The 19,570-nt window shown below is 48.7% G+C and overlaps 1 long non-coding RNA gene across 2 annotated transcripts; it reads right to left on the bottom strand.

Annotated features, from left to right (window-relative positions):
• Positions 1–842: 842 nt before the first annotated feature.
• LOC124100395 (uncharacterized) lies at positions 843–4,034 on the bottom strand. 2 transcript variants are annotated; one of them, XR_009227944.1, is made up of 4 exons: positions 3,108–4,034; positions 2,437–2,649; positions 1,372–1,469; positions 843–1,280 (listed from the first exon to the last, which is right to left on the bottom strand). It is a non-coding gene; the product is annotated as an uncharacterized LOC124100395 (long non-coding RNA). The 2 variants fall into 2 exon arrangements; XR_006854273.2 differs by lacking the exon at positions 3,108–4,034 and adding an exon at positions 2,810–2,943.
• Between the last annotated feature and the right edge of the window lie 15,536 nt (positions 4,035–19,570).

The raw sequence follows: 19,570 nt of genomic DNA, 5'->3' as shown, positions 1-19,570 counted from the left end.
TGATGCTTCACAGGGGCCAGGCAAGCGCTCTGCCACCGAGCCCAGCCCCAGCCGGGCACCAGTGTTCTGATTGCAGCCCACTCAAGTCAGGTGCGGAATTTCCCATTTATGGCATCATATTGGTGCTCGAAAGTCTTTGGGTTTTGAAACATTTGGAACTTTGGACTTCCAGGTTAGGGGTGCTCGACCTGCGTTGCATTTCTACAGGGGGTCGCAAATGCTCAGTTCTATGTTTTAAAAAGAACTGTGAGGGACAGGCCCTTGGCAGCACTTGGCGTGGGGTGGGGACACCATGCAGTTCCTCAGCCCCACATGAAAGATCCCTTGCACATCTTTCTCCCCTGGAAGAATTCTTGAAAGGATCTCCAGGTCTCAGGGACTGCTGTACACAGATCACTTTATTTGCAGCTCATGATACATGAGCATGAACAATAAGCTGTAGGCCGTGTGCAGTCCAACCAGTCGCCTGAGTGGCGATCCCATACTTTTCTGAGGATTTGTTGTTTGTTGCTGACTTATTATCTTACCATTTTATTGGTTCTTCCTCCCAACAAAAGGTATTAATTTTTTATCCCTTCTTGCTTTGTTACCTTATCCAGGCAGATCCCAAACTCTTATTACAGATTCCTACCAACTGGGAGTCTAATGAGGCCGATGGGCGGTAGGTGCCGTGTGCAGCTGTAGTTATTTACCTCATTTAAAATTAAAATGGCTTTTTGACCATCTGCTCTTTGGTTAAGATTAGCTTATCTTTCCTGAAATAAATGTCCTTGGTGCCTTTTCATAAAAATTTTAAACTCCTGTGGTAAATATAGTACGTTTTTGTTAATCACAGGCTTAAGACAAAATGAGGTTTCATTTCTTTAAAGGTAGCAGAAATAGACTTAATTTATACAAAACTTGTAGACTGACCTTAATGATATCAAAAACATGAGCATTTATTGATAATATTGAAAATAAAAGCTACTAAAACTCTAAGCTAAACAATACCAATAAAAGTTTGGTCAAAGACCATTTTATTCAAGAAAACATCAAAACATTCCTTACTGCAGTCTTGATCAGGTGCCCACATACAGACCTAGAGGTTACAAAAGTATTATAAAGCCATATTACTCTCTTGGTCTCTCTTTGTAGTCTGTACAAGAGGATTGGAAGTGTTGCTTGTCCAGGCATGTTGGTACACGCCTGTAATCCCGGGAGGCTGAGGTAAGAGGATCACCAGTTCAAAGCCCGCCTCAGCAATTTGGCAAGGCCTTAAGCAACTCAGTGAGACCCTGTCTCTAAATTAAATACAAAAGAGAGTTGAGGATGGGGCTTGGTGGTAAAGCACCCTGAATTCAATCCCCAGTACCAAAACAAAAAAAGTCTTACCTTTGAAGGAAACACAGTGTTCCTCTCTGCTGCCTCCTGTGACTGTGCGGTGGTCACATGGCACACAGCTCATCTTCAAGTGACACAGACAACTTCTCCTTCAACAAGATAAAGGCTCACACACTTAGGGAGTTGGAAAAAGTGAGCAAAACATGCATGTTTCTTCCCGGGAACAGCAGGAGCCTGAGTTTCCTGTTCGAGGACACCCAGGGCTTGTCCAGGGTGGCCTGGTAAGGCTCTGCTTGGCCAAGGGAGCGGCCTGCAGCTCCAGCCCCCTCTCCTGAACTGTGTGCCCAGGCAGCTCGGGCCCTTTGCTGAACCAGCCCTTTGCTCTGCTGTGGGCAAGGGAAGGCAGCCTGGGCACTGCCCCAGGGTTCTCATCAGCGCGTCTTTGAGGGTCACCCTCCTCCCTCACATGTAACTTATCGAAGGTTCCAATTCTTCAAACCCCAGAACTTTGCCTCTTGAAGTCCACACATTTCCCGGGTCTGGGGACCCATGTTTCCAGCCCCAGCTCCTCTGCCAAGCCACCGCATTTCTGTTTGTAACAGAAAAAGTGTGTCCATGTGTCCGCACGGTTTACAACAATCTGGGCGGATCTCCTGTGTAGTGAAGTTGGCCTGACTTCATCCTGACTTCCAGATTTATTCTCTGACAGGGTCAACACCCGCCCCCCCATGGAAGGCAGCCCTGTGAGCACGTCTCGCTGGCCTCAGGACAAAGGCTGGGGTCACCGAGCCAGGCCTCCCCAACCCCGGACATGAAGGCTTCGGCCAGACTTCGCTCAGTGCAGCTGCAGTTAACCACAATCCACTTCTGCCCAAAAATGTGAAATGGAAACTTCCAGAAATAAATAACCTGTCAGTTTTACTGAGCACCGTTGTGACTAACGTGATGTGACCTCACGCACACAGTCCTGCTCAACCCTGCCCAGATGGGAACCATCCCTTGTCACCTGCCTGCTGCCCTGAGTCACTTAGCAGCTGACTGGCAGGGAATGCTCATGTTTGGTGACCCAATATTATTGATAATATTGAAATTTATTTACCTAATAAATTTATTTACCTAATAAAGGAGGGGATACTCCTCACCCCCCTCTGTGGCACGGTGGCACCTCACTTGGCCACAAGAGGAGCGGTGGGTGCAGTGCCCCATGCTCTGGGAGGAAGATGCGTTCACACAGGCTTTCCTTCGGTAGAGGGCTGCGGTCATTCTGTTTCACTATTAGTCCTGGTTGTCCCCATTGCTGTGACTGGTGTGCAAGTCCACCTTTACCATCTGCCAAGGGAAAGAACGTCCGGCTCAGCCCCGTTCAGATGTCCAGTGGGGACTTGGAGCAAGGCCCCACAGGCAAGGGGCCACCACAGGGACAGCTTGGTCTTTGTTTGTTTGGGGCAGCTCTTCTCACAGAAAAAAAAAAAAAATTCTGCTTACTTACCAACCTTACCAACGTGGTGCTTTGACATTTGTTGGTGACATTGTTGACTCGTGGACCTGTATAGAAACTAATCATTGCCCCAGGTCACCCGAGAAACTTCCTGTGATGTCACCTGTCTCAGCTATGGTGCCTGGGAGCGGCCACTCCACGCCCCGGTCACCCGCCTTGGCATCTGCGCAGGCTCCTCTGACAAGCTGACCTTAGGCGGTCCCACCCCTGGCTTCCCTCCCTAGACGATGCACAACTGCTACCCCAGGACCCCCGACCTGAAAGGAGCAGGGGTGGGTTGGGCACTCACCTGGGTCAGCAGAGCTTTTGAAACTTTTTTAAAGAAAAAAAGCTGATTAAAAAAATCACTTTCTTGGCTGCGCTGTGGCTCAGTGGTAGACTGCCTGCCTAGGACAGGTAAGGCCCTGGGTTCGATCCTCAGCACCACATAAAAAACAAACCAACAACAAATAAATAAAGGCTAGATTTTTTAAAAAATATAACTTGTCATTGCTTAAAATATTGAAGAACTAGAAACTATCTTAGTAACCAATGGTAAGAGCGCCTGGCAATGCACATGTGCCCAAGTTGTAAAGGCTTCTGTTTCTACCCATGTCACCAGCTGGATGGTGCCCACCAATGGAGGGGCTCCACTTTCTACTGGGATCTGTGTCCTTCCTCCTGTCTCAGGCGTCAAGGGGGCCTTCCACCGGTCCACTCTCCATCTGATGGGAATCCCATCCTCAGCTCCCGGCTCCAGGTGTCCTTCCATATACTGTCCCACTGGTTCAATCTTAATCTCTGTCAGCTAAACATCTTCAGATCTCTGTCACTTAAAAAAAAGAATAGCCTAAAAGGTAACATGCTTGTAATCCCAGCCACTCAGGAGGGAGGCTGAGGCAGGAAGATCCACAAGTTCAAGGCCAGCCTTGGCTACTTAAGGAGGCCCTAACCAACTCAGAGAGACACTGTCTCAAAATAAAAAATAAACATAGAAAGGGACGTGGAGGTGGCTCGGAGGTTAAGCACAGCTGGGTTAATATCTGGTACCAAAATGTAAATTAAGGAACCAGTGAATAAACAAATAAAGATAAAAACAAAGAAGTTGGTCTTGGCCTTGACAAGAATTCTTTCTCTGCTCTGAGGTGAAGTGTCTTAACAGCAAGTCTAATGACCTTCTCCTACTCGCTAAACTTGCCCAATCTGACAGAGGGTATCCAGGAGGGGAATATGGGGAAACCTGTGCCTCCCCAAGGCCTCCATAGTCACCCCAGCTCCCTCTCACCCGTGCCTCCCCCCCAGACACACCAGCACCCTCTCACCTTTGCCTCCCCAGGGCCTCCCCACAACACCCAGCTCTGATGTTTTGTCACAGAGGCAGAAAGCTGACTAATACCACTATGAGGTTGGGACTGGCTTAGAGACGTGCACCTTGCCTTGGCCTGTGTGGGCTGATAGCAAAGTACCAGAACAGGGTGAACTGAAAACAGCAAAAACATGTCTGTCAGACATCCAGAATGGGAAGTCCAGGGTCATGTGCTGGCAGGTCAGGTGTCCAGGGGGTCTCTCTGGCCTCGATTTTTGTGGACACTAACCCTATTAATGAGGGCTCTGTCCTCATAACCTGACCACTTCCAAAGGTCCCATCCCATCATACCACCCACTTGGGGGTCAGGATTTCAGCAGATAATGGGACCCGACAGCTAGACCACTGCTCACCCCAAGAGTGTGCTGAGTGGGCATGGGGGGCAGGTGCAGGTCGGGGGGCAGGCGTTGGGGAGCAGGCGTGGGGGGGCAGGTGTGGGGGGGCAGGCGTGGGATAGAGGGCAGGCATGGGGAAGCAGGCGTTGGGGGGCAGGTGTGGGGGGCAGGTGTTGGGAGCAGGCGTGGGGGTCAGGTGTTGGGGGGCTGGCATGGGGTGGAGGGCAGGCATTGGGGGGCAGGCATGGGGGAGCAGGCATCGGGGGGCAGGTGTGGGGCAGAGGGCAGACGTGGTGGGGGGCAGGTGTTGGGGGGCAGGCGTGAGGGGGCAGGTGTGGGGGGGCAGGCGTGAGGAAGCGGGCACTGCAACTGTCGTGAAGAAAGATGGCCGTCCTCCAGATGAACTGTAGCTGAACTGTAATGGATATTTAGTGTCTCAGAAGGATCTGGCGTCCCATCTGACATAGAAGACCCAGCCTATGTTAGGAGGGCCATAAGAAATGACTGCTACTGGACACTTTTTTACCTAAAAACTGGCATTTCATAGGGGTAACGGGACAGATTGAGGTGGAGGCCTTTCCCAGCCTCTCTGGTCTCTCTTGGGTCCTCCCTTCCTTTCCTTTTCCTGGAGTGGCCTGTGCTCTATCACCCCAGCCTGGCCCACCTCTTCATCTTAGCAGGCTGACATTGTTTTATTATTTGTCTAGCTTGTTCCTTAGTTATTTTAAAGTGCTTTTGTAAAGTATTAGCATTGACATGGAACTTTTTATGAAAATTTATAGCTTCTTCTAGTGTAGAGAAAATATGTATGTCATGTGTAGTTTTATCTGCTAAATCATTGCCCAAACTAAGGGCTCCAGGCAATCCTGTATGTGCCCTGATATGTCCTATAAAGAATGGATCTTTTCTGTCCCAGATTAGATTTTGTATAGTGGAAAGCAAAGAGAAAACAGTAGAAGAAGGGCAAATCCTACCAGCATCTTCAAGAGATACTATAGCATTAACTACATACTGACTATCAGAAAATAAATTACAGGATTTTGATTTCTAAGTGGCTGGATTACTTTGTTAACATAAATTTGACACATAGTTGGGCTGTTAGCCATCCCTTGAGGGAGTACTTTCCATTCATATCTCTGATCAGGACCTTCATGATTCAGTGCAGGGATAGTAAATGCAAAACGTGGACTATCCTCAGGATGAATTGGAATTGAAAAAAAACAATCTTTAATATCTATAACTAAAACATACCAGGTTTTTGGCAAAGCAGACAACTGAGGAATCCCTGATTGAGCAGGTCCCATAATAACCATCTCATTATTAATGGCTCTTAAATCTTGCAATAATCTCCATTTACCAGATTTCTTTTTGATGACAAAAATGGGAGTATTATGGGGAGATACAGAAGGTTGTATATGTCCTTCTGCTAATTGTTGTTTGACCAGGTCATGGGCTGCTTGTATCTTTTCTTTAGTCAGGGGCCACTGAGGAACCCATACTGGTCTTTCTGATTTCCAAGTAATTTTTATTGTCTCAGTGTGACCTTTTTACCACAAGTTAATCTTGGAGTCAATCCTAGAGGATTGATACCTAACCATATTTGGCAGCGGGCTCTGAGTCGAGGCTCTCAGAGGCTGTCGGAGGCTGGCCGAGTTCACAGCTGACTTTGGTCTCCACATGTCATGTGAGCCCTTTCTCATGAGAGGCTCCACTGCCCTAGGACTGCACAGTCTGTGCACCTTCTTGTCCAGCCGCCCACCCAGGGCTGTGATTAGCAAGGCTTGAAGGGGCTAGTACCTCACCCCGCTGCCCTCCCAGCACTGTTGCTGCTCTGCCTGGGGCTCTGGGTGAGGCAGCCGCACCCCTCACACCCTCAACCCTGTCACTCACCTCCCAGCTACCTCCCATCCCCAACAACGACGCTTGTACTGGAGGCCAACTCCTGCAGGTGGACTCCCACCGAGGCCAGCAGGCAGCACCCTCAGACCATCCTGGGCCCACGGCCAAGAAATCCAGCCACCAACCAGGAAGGAGAGACCAGGCTACTCGGGACACATTTGGGTGCAGATTGCGATTGTCCTGGCTGGGCCACACTGCGACCAGTCACTGTGGCCAGTCACTGCAGCCAGAGGTGGAATAACACCGCTGGGTCAACCTGGGCTGCTGTCCATCTTCTAACCAGGATGGGGCACTGAGGCCTCAGGGCACTGAACAGTCAGAGGCACCAAAGCACCACATTGCTCCCCATAGACATGTGCCATTATTATGTGTCCATTAAAAATGAATCTAACAACAATAACAATTCTAAAAGAAAGAGAGTGAGAGAACACTCACTGTCCCCTCTGACCCAACTGCCTTCCTCCTGCGCTTCCCGCCTCTCCTGCTCTCCTTCCCAGTCGCCTCCCTGCTCAGGGCTTGCTCTCCAGATTAGGCCTCAGGCCTTTCCTGCTCCCTAGGGTCAGTGGCCACGCCCACCACCCTGTCACTGCACACCAGGGCACCTGTGCTTTCCGACTTCCGCCTTTCTTCTGATGGTTTCACTCTGCACCAGTTCTATATAATCCACGTCGCCCCCCCCCCCACCATTTCATGGCCATATTTACCTATGGTACAAGTTGGGGTCATATTTACACTCATGTAAAAGACAGCTGGTGACAGTGTTGAGAAAACGGTGAGTGGTTTGCCTCCCCAAGTCAGAGGAAGGGAGGAGGTGGCCTGGCCGGTCCTGGTGCAGATGCCCAGCTTCACGGCCCCAGGCCACTGTCTCCTCACACCCCAGGGAGCATGGGCAAGCCATAGCGCTCCAGGCCTGAGCTGCTGACCCCTAGTCCTTAGGTCCTCAGGCGGGCCCCCTGGGTCCTCTTTCCCTCTGATGTCCCCCCTGGTGCCCTTACCCTCCAGCCTTGCAAGGTCTTCTTCTCAGGCCCTGTGCTCCTTCAGCAAAGTGTGCTGAGAAAAGCAATTTTTCAAAATCAACAGAAACAGATAGACTCTAATTGCTTTGTCTTAAATAGGCTTTTCCCTCTGTTTGGTACCAGTGGTTAGTGTCCTGTTCCCCAGCTCTTCACCAGCCCGCCTGCCTTGCCTTGATTTCCCTGACCTCCTGACCCTAACCCCAACCAAGAGGTTCAGAGAAACCCCATTTCCATTGTGTTTGGTTGCTCACAGGTAAAAAAGGACACACCATTCAGGAGGCAACCAACCTTCCCTGGTGGAGGATGTCTTAAAGTAACAGGACATGCATGGTGGTCAGCATCATATAACTGCTTGGAAGGGTGATTGATAGGAAAACACAGCAAAAAAATTTTTAAATGTCCCTTCCCTTCAACTAAAAAGGATTACCTTTTAGAGAATTTCTCCTAAGTAAATTATCAGTTATGATAAGTTGTAGAAGTATGTGGTAGAATCAAAGATGGTTAATAAAGTCCTGTTAGAATCTCAAATAATTGGAAATGTCCAAAATTAGGGGATTGGTTAAATAGTGGTGGTATGTCTATAAAAAGATTAATATGCTGCAGAAATGGGATAAAACTCAGAATATATTGCCAAGTGAAAAAATCAAGTTATAAAACAATATCTATGTGTGTTGTTACCCCCACATTTGCTTATTTTTAAGTAAGCATAGAAAAAATTCTGGAAGGTCTCTATTAAGGCATTGACAGGGGCTGGGGGTACAACCCAGTGGCAGAGTACTTTCCCAGCACAGTGAGACCCTGGGTTCAACCACCAGTACCACAAGGATTTAAAAAAGAACAGCTGGACTCAGTGGAGCCCGCCTCTAATCCCAGTGGCTCAAGAGGCTGAGGTAGGAGGATCAAGAGTTCAAAGCCAGCCTTAGCAACAGCGAGGTGCTAAGTAACTCAGTGAGACCCTGTCTCTAAATAAAATACAAAATAGGGCTGGGATGTGGCTCAGTGGTCGATTGTCCCTGAGCTCAATCCGCAGTACCAAAAAAAAAAAAAAAGCCACTACATCTTATTTTGTGTGTATTTTGGTGACAATGTAGAGCATATCATCATTTTTGGATTAGCCTAGGAAACTAACAATCTTAAAATTTTGTCTTTTGGTAAACTACCTCCAGATTTTGAAATACTAGCCCTACTAATAAATGTTCACACTACAGTCCATTTGTAAGTTAAGGACTTTTCATATTTGATAATAGGTGTGAAGGAAATTTAAACATTAACTCATGATCTTCTACAGTGCATCTGACAGGAGTGTCATAAATAAGTTATGGTGCTTTGCCTTGAAAAGAAAAGATAAGGCTTGAGCAGGTAGGGTTATAAGGCTTCTTTATGCTCTTCTTGCTTGCCCACATTTTCCCATTTTTCTCTAAGGATCGTGAATTAGTTGTGCGATCAAATGACATCAATAAGTGATGCTCTGACGATTCAGGGAGAGGTGTTTGTGTGAAGAGTGTCTGGCCGGCAACCTCATTATTGGATTGGCATCAGGGACAAAGACTGAGCTTTCGGCAACAACTTTGGCACCCCAGATGGGACCTAAGAGCAACCGCTGCTCCAGCTTTCCTGGGCATTCTTGGCTCTCCAAGGAACCCTCTTCTGTGCTGAGGATGCCAGGTGGCTGGCGAACAGCTGGAGGGTTAGAGATGGCATGATCCCTGCCCTATGTATGCCCTGTTCAGTCGCCTGCCATCTGCCACTGTGGACCTCTGGACTGCTCTGACGCTGAATGCTCTTACCTGTCCACGCCCCACCTGGCAGAGAACAAGGACTTTGGGTGACTTCCCCCAACTTCACCCCCTTTCAGCAGGAAGCAGCTGGAGATACTGTTGCCCATTTTCCCATAGAAATGGAATGGAGAAGTTGACCGTGGGGATGTAACAGTGTCCACTTTATGCTTTGAATGTAGCCCCTGTTGCTCTGCCACTGCAACTGGCTTTTAAATCCTCTCTCCCTGCTCCTCCCTAATCTCAGGGGAAACAGGATCACCTTTCTGGCCCATCCTAGGCAGAGGTATCTGTCCCTGAGCACACACCCACCACAGGAAAGAAGTCATCCAGACTTTGGGGATGGCACCAGAAGTTCTCAGAAATGACCATCTCCCAAATTAACTCCAACAGAGAGCACAGGGAATGCAGGCTTTGAGTCACCTCTTTAACAGCCCCCAGTTCCTGCTGGTGGCAGGATCACAGCCTCTAGGACAGGAGTTCCCTATGTCTCCTTTGCCAGCAAAGCAATCACCTTCTCTTTCTTTTTTCTCAAAACAACTTCCTTGTTACTGGGCTGGCCTCGGGGACAAGGACCAAGCTTCCGGCCACAGTGGGCTGGAGGTACAGTTCTAGGATGGACTGTTTGCCCAGTATGTGCAAGGCACTGGGCTCTTCTGCTCACGCTGCAGAAGTAACAGGTTTCAGCCAGAGGTGAGATGCAGTGGCCCTGGTTCAACAGACTTGCCCATTTGCTAAAGGATCGAATCTGCACACCTCACTTTCTGCCTCCAGAGTTCAGTAGCCAAAATTTGACTGTTTCCTTACAAAACAGCTGTCTATATTTTATTTGGCTTATTCTAATGAGGATCCCCTTCTTGTGGTCGCCCATGATGTGGAGTGTCACTGGTCATGTGTTCATATGTGAACACAGGAAAGCCATGTCCGATTCATTCTGCTGTCTCTCCCATTCCGACCCCCTCCCTTCCCTGCGTCCCCTTTCTCTGATCCAATGAACTTCGATTCTTCCCTCCCGCCCTCCCTTGTTGTGGGTTAGCATCCCCCTATCGGAGAGAATGTTCAGCTTTTGTTTTTGGGGGGGTCAGTTTTCTTCACTTAAGCACAATATCCTCCAATTCCACCCATTCACTGGCAAATGCCATAATTTCATTCTTCCATTGTGTATATATTCTACATTTTCCTTATCCATTCATGTGTTGAAGGGCACTAGGTTGGTTCATAGCCTGGCCCACCTGACCTAGCTGGCCACTTTGCCACCCAGCCTGCCCACATTGACCTCCTACATAGCCCAGATTTTTCAATTCAGGCTGCTGTCTGCAGTGTTTGGATCACCATTGCCCTGCTGTGAAACCGTCACCGTCGTTGTTGATCACATTATCGATAAGGCATGTGCAGGCCCCACACCATGCCCTCCATATGTATCGTTCACGTTGACCTTCACATTGCCCTCTGCATCATGTGTGGTCCCACCTGCATCCCATCATTACCCTCTCTAGGGTTCTTGGTTCCTTTATGTCAATCTGCATTTGCATTTGGTAGAATTTTTCTTCTTTGTGAAAGATTTGCTTTAACATTTCCTGCAATGCAAATTGGCTCATGATAATTATTCTTATTTTTTGGATGTCTGAAAAAAGTTTTTATTTTTTTTTCTTTTTTAGTTTTTAAAAATCGAGAGTTAACTCACATATAATAAAACTCACTTTCTCAAAGTGCATCACAAGGTCGTACAACCACCACCCCATCTCACTCTAGAACATTTGTCACCTCAAAACCCCATACCCATGGCTTCCTCCTCCCCTTACCCCCTCTTCCCAGGTCCAGGCAAACCCTAATCTATTTTTGGTCTCTAATTTTTTCATTTTTTAAAGACATTTTCTGGATAAAGAATTCTAGGTGGACAGTTATTCACTTACAGTTATTTCAAGGTTTTTTTAGCTGCGACGATTTGAAGATGAATCCTCCAGAGGTCCACATGGTAACGTTGGCCCTGGCCTGTTGCTTCTGGGAGGATGTGGAGCCTTTGGGGGGGGGGGGGCTAGAGGGAGGTCTGCTGGTCCTGGGGCTTGTGCCCTGAGGGACATGTGGGACCCTGGCCCTTCCCTTCCTGCTTCTGACACCAGCTATGAGTGGGTGGTTTTGCCCCACCAGGTGCTCCTGCCATGATGCCCTGCCTTTCCACAGGCCCGAAGCCATGGGCTAACCTGTCATGGACTGGAGCCTCCAAAACTGAGGCCAAAACAAACCTTTTATCCTTGTAAGCTGAGTGTCCCAGGTGTTTGTTACAGTGAAGGAAAACTCATGAACACACTAGCAATTTGACTGTGTGTCTTGCTTGTGCAGATTTTTCACATTTCTTCTTTGGAGGGTTCAATGAGTATCTTGAATAGCTTCCACCAAGTGTAAGAAAATTTTGGACATTATTTCTCTTTTCTCTCTTTCCCTCCCTCCCTCTCTCTTTTCCTTGCAGGACTGGAGATTAAACCTAGGGCCTCACACATACTAGGCAAGTCCTCTGAACTATTTCTTCAGCCATTTTTTTCTTTCTCTCCCCGTCCCCGCCACCCCCAATGTTCAGAATTAAACCCAAGGAAGCTCTAACATTAAGCTGCATCCTTAGCCCTTTTTATTTCATTTTGAGACAGGGTCTCACTAATTGGCCTGACTGGCCTAGGAACTTGCGATCCTCCTGCCTCAGCCTCCTGAGGCATGGGGATCACGTGGCCATCAAGCCCAGCTTTGGCCAGTACTTCTTCAATAGTTCCCCTCTCACCTCCTCTGGGCACTGCCATTACATGTGCATGAGGCTTGCACGTGGTTAGCAGGTGTGCTTTGCTTTTCTTTCTGGTTATTTCCTTTGGATAATTCCTCGTGCTGGGCTCTCTCTCGATTCACAGTTTTCCCTTCTGAGTGATGTCTAATCTGCATTTGTTGCATCCAGTGTGTTTTCAATCTCAGACATTGTGGTTTTACCTCATGAGTTCACATAGGGTGGTTTTGTCTTTTCTTGGCATCAGGAGCATGACACACTATCATGTGAAGTGTTGTGATGTGATGGACCACTGCTTCTAACAGTTGGGCCAGTTCTGCTTCTTTCCTTTTTCCTTTTCTTGTGGTGCTGGGGATTGAACCAGGGCCTTACCATGTTAAGCAAGTGCTCTACCCAGGCCTCTGGTTCACTTTTTTGTTTGTTTTGTTTGTTTGTTTGTTTATTTATTTATTTATTTATTTTTAGTTGTCAATGGACCTTTATTTTATTTATTTATTTATTTATTTATGGTGCTGAGGATTGAACCCAGGGCCTTATGCCTGCTAGATGATGGCTCTACCACTGAGCCACACCCCCAGCCCTCGGGCTCACTTTTTTTTTTTTTTTTTTTTTTTTAAATATTTATTTATTTATTTAGTTTTCCGTGGACACAACATTTTTGTTTGTATGTGGTGCTGAGGATCGAACCCGGGCCACACGCATGCCAGGCAAGTGCGCTACCGCTTGAGCCACATCCCCAGCCCTCGGGCTCACTTTTGATTGGTCGATTTTTCCCCTCACTCTGGGATACGCCTTCCTGCTTCTTTGCTTGTCTAGTGACCTTTGAGCAGATGCCAGACATTATCAAGCCTGCTTTGTGGGAGGTGGATATTTGATATCTATAAATATTCTGGAGCTTTGTTCTTGCATGCGGTTCAGTTACTTGGCAACAGTCTAACACTCTGGACTTTGCTTTCGTGGTTCATCAGGGGAGACCAGACCAGTGCCCAGTTCAGAGCTAATCATTCTCCAAGTGAGGAAACGCCCTCCTCTGGATGCCAGCCAGGGCTCTGGGAATCATGGACCTTTTCAGTCTTGCCCTGGAAAGAGACCCCACGCCAGCCCTGTGTGAATGCCAGGCTCTGCCACTCTACTTCTGTGGAGTGGGTCTTGACGGGTCTTGCCTGGATGATCCCCTCATGCACATGTATTGGTCCATGTTCAGCTGAGTCCTCAAGGAACTTGAAAATCTTTGGAATAGACACTCTGTGACACTTTTCTCTCTGGTTCTCCGTCCTTATGACACTGGCCTCCTGATCTTCACAGAATCTGAGCTTCATATGCTCATTTAGGGAGATGGCTGGACTCTGCCGGACCCCTATCCCTGGGTCATGGCCCAGGAAGTTGGGACAAGCGTGGTATAAAGAACAGACCACATGCATACAACTGTATGACTGTGTAGGTGGCTCTTAAGCTACTCCTGTATCTGGTTCTGAGACCCAGACTTAGCTAGGACTTAGCTCAGAAAAGGGGACTGTCTTGGGCTGAAGCAGCTCCTGGTGGCTGCGTGGATGACCCTGGCCTTTAGCTGGTCCCAACAGAGGAAGAAGAGAACATTGAGGCCACAGGCACCTTCGGAAGACATTGTCTCCTGGGGATCCCATTGGCTGAGATGCAGAAGGGGAAGCGAGACAGGGTCCACTGTGGCTTCAGGGAAGGAAGAGGGGAGGAAGAGGGAGCAGAAACTAAGCCTGAGGGTGGAGAGCAGGGGACACATGTTGCAAGGAAAGGTTTGAAGACATGCCGAGGTATGACAAAGTGCGGGTGTGGAAGGGGAAGGCAAGGATGGTCACCTTGCCAGGTGCAGTGTGCACACCTATGATCCCAGCCGCAGGGGAGGCCCTGGCAGGCCTTCTTTCCAAAACACACAAAAATGCTGTCTGCTTTATTATTCTCTGTACTTTTTAGTATGTGCTTTTAAATATGTCTAATTTTTAAAAGAAAAATCCTTTAAAATGGTCTAAGAAAACATGGGAAATTCACAAAAAGAAAAATGTATACGAACAATAAACATATGGGAAAAGAAGGAATTTATTCTTCTAAGGTAAGCCAGAATAGCACCGAGATACCATTCAGCTCTAAAATCTCTTGACCTGTGAAAACGCCCAACATTGCAGAGGTCACCAGACTTGTCTCTGCAGCAGGCACTCAGCAGAGGTGAACTTGCTTGTCACCTAGCATGTGCGAGGCCCTGGGTTCGATCCTCAGCACCACATAAAAATAAATAAAATAAAGGTATCATGTCCAACTACAATTAAAGAATAAATATTTTTAAAAAAGAATTGTAGGAGTGTGCATATTTTTCCCTTTCTTCTGTTGCTGGACTGTGTTTTCTGACCTGCCATAATGAACATGTGTTCCTTTTGTAACAAAATATACTTCAGCCCCTTTTAGTGAAGAGCAATATTGCTCTTTCAAGTGTCTCTTAATCCTGTCTCTCATGCCAACCAGCTCTCATTGCTGTCCTTAGAAGACCTCATTTCACCCTGAAGTTGTATTTATCAGGCCTTTCAGGTCTTTCTCGATTTTGCCATGTGGTGATTAAATAGAGTTTCCTGTCTGAATTATTCTACCATCATAGGTTTGGATTTTTTTTCCCCAAAAAGTCTTTTCCTATTTCTTTTTAAATAATAGTTACATTTGTGTTACATTTTACCTAAAACATCTATCAGATGGACACTTAAAAATATGTTCCTATTGTGTTCTTTGTCTAATGAAATGATGGCATTTGCAGGTAAATGGATGGAGCTGGAGAATATCATGCTAAGCAAAGTAAGTCAATTTCCAAAACCAAAGGCCAATTGTGTTTTCTGATGTGTGGATGCTAACTCACCATAAAGGGTGGGGATAAGAATAGAGGTACTTTGGATTAGGGAGAGGGGAGTGGAGGGAGGGAGGGGAGGGGATGGGGTCAGAAGGACAGTAGAGTGGGTAGACATTGTCACCCTATGTGCACGTAAGAGTACACAACCAATGTGACTCCACACCACGTGCCACCAGCAGAATGGTAAGTCATGACCATCCACAAATGGTGTGTCAAAATGCATTCTCCTGTTGTGTGTAACTAAAGAGTACAAATAAGAGTAAATAATAGACAGTGCACGCCTTCCCGGGGCCTGGCACAGTGCCCATGTGTCCTGGCAGGCACTCACATGTGTAGCTCCTGCGTGCACGCGTGCAGTGTGTACCAGGCACTGAGCCTGGTGCGTGCCAAGCACCCACGTGTGTAGCTCCCGTGTGCATGTGCAGTGTGTGCCAGGCACTGAGCCTGGTGTGTGCCAAGCACGTGTGTAGCTCCCGTGTGCACGCGCAGTGTGTGCCAGGCACGGGGCCTGGTGCATCCAAGCGCCACTTCTTTGGTCCTCACAGCAAGCTATGGAGTTCATTGTATTTTTGATTTTGCAGGTGAGGCTTCGAGCGGGTCCAACCTGCCAGAGAGGAGCAGGTAGGAGCAGGTAAGAGCAGGTAGGAGCAGGCAGGAGCAGGTGCGGGGCCACGCAGATGGCATCCGGGAGGGGAGGCAGCGGCACACTGGCAGTCAGTGCAGGGGAAGTGCCACCCTGTGACAAAATGCACACTCAGGGCTTCATGGGCCTGGGCTGACTCCGACAGCTCTGTTCAGAGGTGGCTTCGCGCCAACTGTGCAGTTCCATAGCAGGTATCCAGAAGGACCGAGTCCCGGGGAATTAGTGCTCTGCGGTTACTGTCTTGAAATTCTCAATAGTTTTATCTTTAAAGCGAGTTTGGCGGGTGAAGTCCAATGAACTTGGGTGCCTGTGCCTCGGCTCACACCCGTGCTGCCAGCCACCAGCTCCCCTCCTCCCTGGGACAGGTCCTTGGCAGGCTCTTTCCCATGGCCTGGTGCCTGGGCCATGTCTGTTCTCCTCACTGTGACCTCTGCGCCTGCCACCTGGACTGGCAACCCAGTTGTGTCCACTGCGGGGTGGTGGCTGATGGCGGCTGCGGACTTCTGCCCACAGGGGACCCAGGCCCAAGCATGGGGAGGTGCTGGGGCCAGGTCCTGCACCCAGAGTGCACCCCAGCAGAGCTTGGCAGCAGCAATCTCTGTCCATGCCTGGGTGATTTGCCCTGGGCAGGTGTCTGGCCCACCTGGGCTTGGCACTGAGCTGGTCCTGGCCCTCAGGACACAGTCTGCTGTCCTGGGCTGGCACCAGCATCCATGCTGAGTTGGCCATGCTGAAGGGGGGGAGGGAGGGGACATAGGAGGAGGGGCTCTACCCAAGTTCTCTGCCCAAAGGAGAGCAGCATTGGAAAGAAAAAATACCAGGACTCGCAGGAGACACACCCAAAAGCAAGGAAGAGCTTTCTATTTCCATGCTTTTACGGGCCCTTCTTTCCATTTCTGTAGCCAGGGCTGCTGTCCCACAGTCCAACCAGTGTCATGCAGCTTCAGGCCATGGGAAGAGGGAACAGCTTGTACCTGGAGGAAAAGGGACTTCTATTTGCTTATTCCGCCCTTGTTGACCTTTGGCTTGGAGGCGTTGATTCAGGGAGCCTGCTGCCCTTGTTCTGGTGGTAAGAAACCAGCACCATGATTCAGTGGGAGAGATGAGCTTCCCACCCCTCATGTGGTTTCTGTACTGTGCATGGGACGGGTGGTGGGCAGAATGGGGGGAACAAGACCTTCGTATTCTATGTAATTACACAGTAGGCTAACCGTTGCCTCCGCCTTGCCGTTTATAGCTTTCTGTTTTGACACCATATGTTCCTGTCATCTTGGGGGAGTCACACAGAAAGCTGGATGGCTGTCCAGAGAAGGGCTGTTGTCAGATGGATGGCCCCAGGTACACTCCTTCCAACCATCTTGAAGCCACTTTTTGCAGGCCTTTCTGACAAAGGCCAGTCTTCTTGTGAGACACAGCGGGAGGGTCGATCGCCTCTGACACAGCACGGAGGCCTTGCTTCTCCAGGCCCTGAGCAGGGCAGCTAGGCCACAGGTCCTCCCAGAGCAAGACAGGACAGCCGGTTCCACAGTCACAAAGAGTGCGTCCCTGGAGGAGGCACCGGGCCCGCAGGACTTCCCACAGCAACCGTGTGCACGGCCGTGTGCCTGAGGCTCAGTTGTGATTCCTTTTTTAATGACCGTACCTGTCATCATCAAATCAACTCTAGCTTATAATTATACACTGCCCAGGAGTAAGCTTTCAAAATGTGAACCAATCTGGAAATAAGTCAATTTCACCAATTTCCATTTAACTTTACTTCATGGTTTGGGAGGTTCCCCTGGAGAGTGGGCTGGCACAGGGGTGGGAGGAGAATTTGGGGTGCTGTAGGTTACAGGGATGGGTGGATAGGTTCCCCCTGGCACCCCATCATCCTTTTTCCTATTAGTTACTAATGAAATTAACATTTATGTCCCAGAAACAGGAAATACCAACTCTGCTTCTATGCAGGAGGCAAATTTTAAAGTGCCCCTTTACTTGCCTCCAATCTGTGCTCAGAGGTGTGCAACAGCCAGACAAAAGATCAATACCAGACCCCCCAGGCAGGACAGAGATTGATACCCATTTTTTTAATATTTATTTCTTAGTTGTAGTTGGACACATACCTTTATTTTGTTTACTTATTTTTATGTGATGCTGAGGATCGAACCCAGGGCCTCGCACGTGCTAGGCGAGCGCTCTACCACTGAGCCCCAGCCCCAGCCCCAGCCCCCACCCCCATATTTAAATCATTTCTAACTACTTTTATCATTTTTTAAAAATCAAAATGTGTTCTTCATAATGGAGTTGGAAAACAAAGAGAAGAAAAGTGAGATCTTCTCTTTGTCCTTATCTGCTGCTCTCCTGGGCCCCACTAGGGGACAAAGGATCGAATGTTGGGATTGCGTTTTTAGTTTACCTGCCTACATTCTCAGCTTCCTACCAGCCCTCCCTTGCTCCCATGGCTGCCTGGAATTGGTGTCTAAGCTGCAGATGACTCTATAGTTAAAAAAAAAAAAAAAAAACCCAGCAGACAAGAACAAATCCCAGCCCCCAGACCGACCCTTTCCCCCCTGGTTTGAGGAGCCTGCTACAGCACAGAGCTTTAGGGTGGTTCTCTGGTCGCCCCTTCAAGGTCTGGAGGCTGTTCCTGGGGGGCCTGAAGGGGCACATTTCACTGTCACCTGCCTCCCCTGGTCACAAGTCAGTTACCTGCCCAACCTAACTGCAAAGAAAGACGAAGCTGTGGTCTGTCCTGACCCCTGGGAAGAGGAAAGAATTGGCACCACCTCTGCATGCTTTCAGGGGTACCACACAGCCAGGAGCAACAGGGAACTGGGGAGCACCACACTGGGAAGCCCAGGCGGACAGTGGGGATGAACACTAGAGGGTTTGCTCAGAGCCTCATAAAGCAAGCTCTGTGCAGCCGCCCTCCTCCACCCCAGAGGGACAGTGGAGCGTCAGCCTTTGGAGTGAACAGATTGGCTATGGACCTGGGAACACCAGGCCAGCTCAAGATCAAGGAAGTGGGTTGAGACATCCTGCTGTCAATCAAGACACAGGCCTAACACCTCTTCTCTCACACGTTGGAAGCGCACTCAAACTTTCTAGGCACAAATCCTTTTCTAAGAAAGGGCTCCCAGGGCCTCCCAGGGAAGCAGCTTCGTTCTGCCCCTCACCCTACAGTGAGTCCCACACCCTCTCAGAATGTCCAGTGAACTGTGCAATAGCTCCCCTATATGAATCCAGGAACAGAGAGCCAGGAATCACCTAGAGATCAAAGGGAGTCTCTAATGGGAAAGACAAAGTCCAAAATAAACAAGTAGAAAATGAACTCAGGTCAAAGATGCAGGACAAAGGGCAAAAGAAACTTCGGTGGAACCCAGTATAATTAATCATCAGAGAGCTATGAGAGCATATTGCAAACATACAAAAAGAACAGGATGCTATGGAAAAAGGCACATCCCTGGGACCAGAAAGAGCTCTGAAAATTAAAAAGGCAGGAGACAGGAAGTGAGGAATTCAGCAGGAATGGAAAATAAAGTTGACAACATCTCCCAGAAAATAGAATCACAGGTAAAGAGAAGAAAATTGGAGAAAAGAGAATAAAATTACAGATGCAATTTAGGAGTTCTAATATCTCATTGGTAGTTTAAGACTGGCAAGGAAACAGACAAGGGAATCGTGGGAGAATTCCCAAGAACAAAGGTTCATGGGTTGCACCACGGGAATGCCCTCAGCACAACCATGGGAAGAAACGGGCACCAGGGTGCATCAGGAACCCAGAAGGCCAAGGATGAAAGGAGACCCGAGGACCTGTGGACAGGACATGTACTGCCTGCAAGGCAGGCAAGGGTGGCATCTGAGTCCCGACAGCAAGATCCAGGATCATCCTGCAGGGAGATGATGGACAGTTCAGAATTCTGCACGTGGCTATGGGTTGAACATGTGTTGAGAACCATCCCCAATGTCACAGTGGGGACAGGTGTAACCATCAAGAAGTGAGCAGGTCAGGAGGATCCTACTCCTGAATGGATGCATGTTGCTGTGGTGGGAGGGTCTATGCTCTCTAGAGTGGGCTTGTTATACAGGAGAGTCCTGGGCTGTCACAGGCTCCCTCCTTCCCTCCCTCC

Source organism: Marmota monax, unplaced genomic scaffold, assembly GCF_021218885.2.
Source record: "Marmota monax isolate L192 unplaced genomic scaffold, Marmota_monax_Labrador192_F-V1.1 WCK01_AAM20220418_F8-fsc00238, whole genome shotgun sequence".
Classification (NCBI taxonomy): domain Eukaryota; kingdom Metazoa; phylum Chordata; class Mammalia; order Rodentia; family Sciuridae; genus Marmota; species Marmota monax.
The sequence above is the reverse complement of the archived record's forward strand: the minus strand, read 5'-3'. Positions and strand labels throughout refer to the sequence as shown.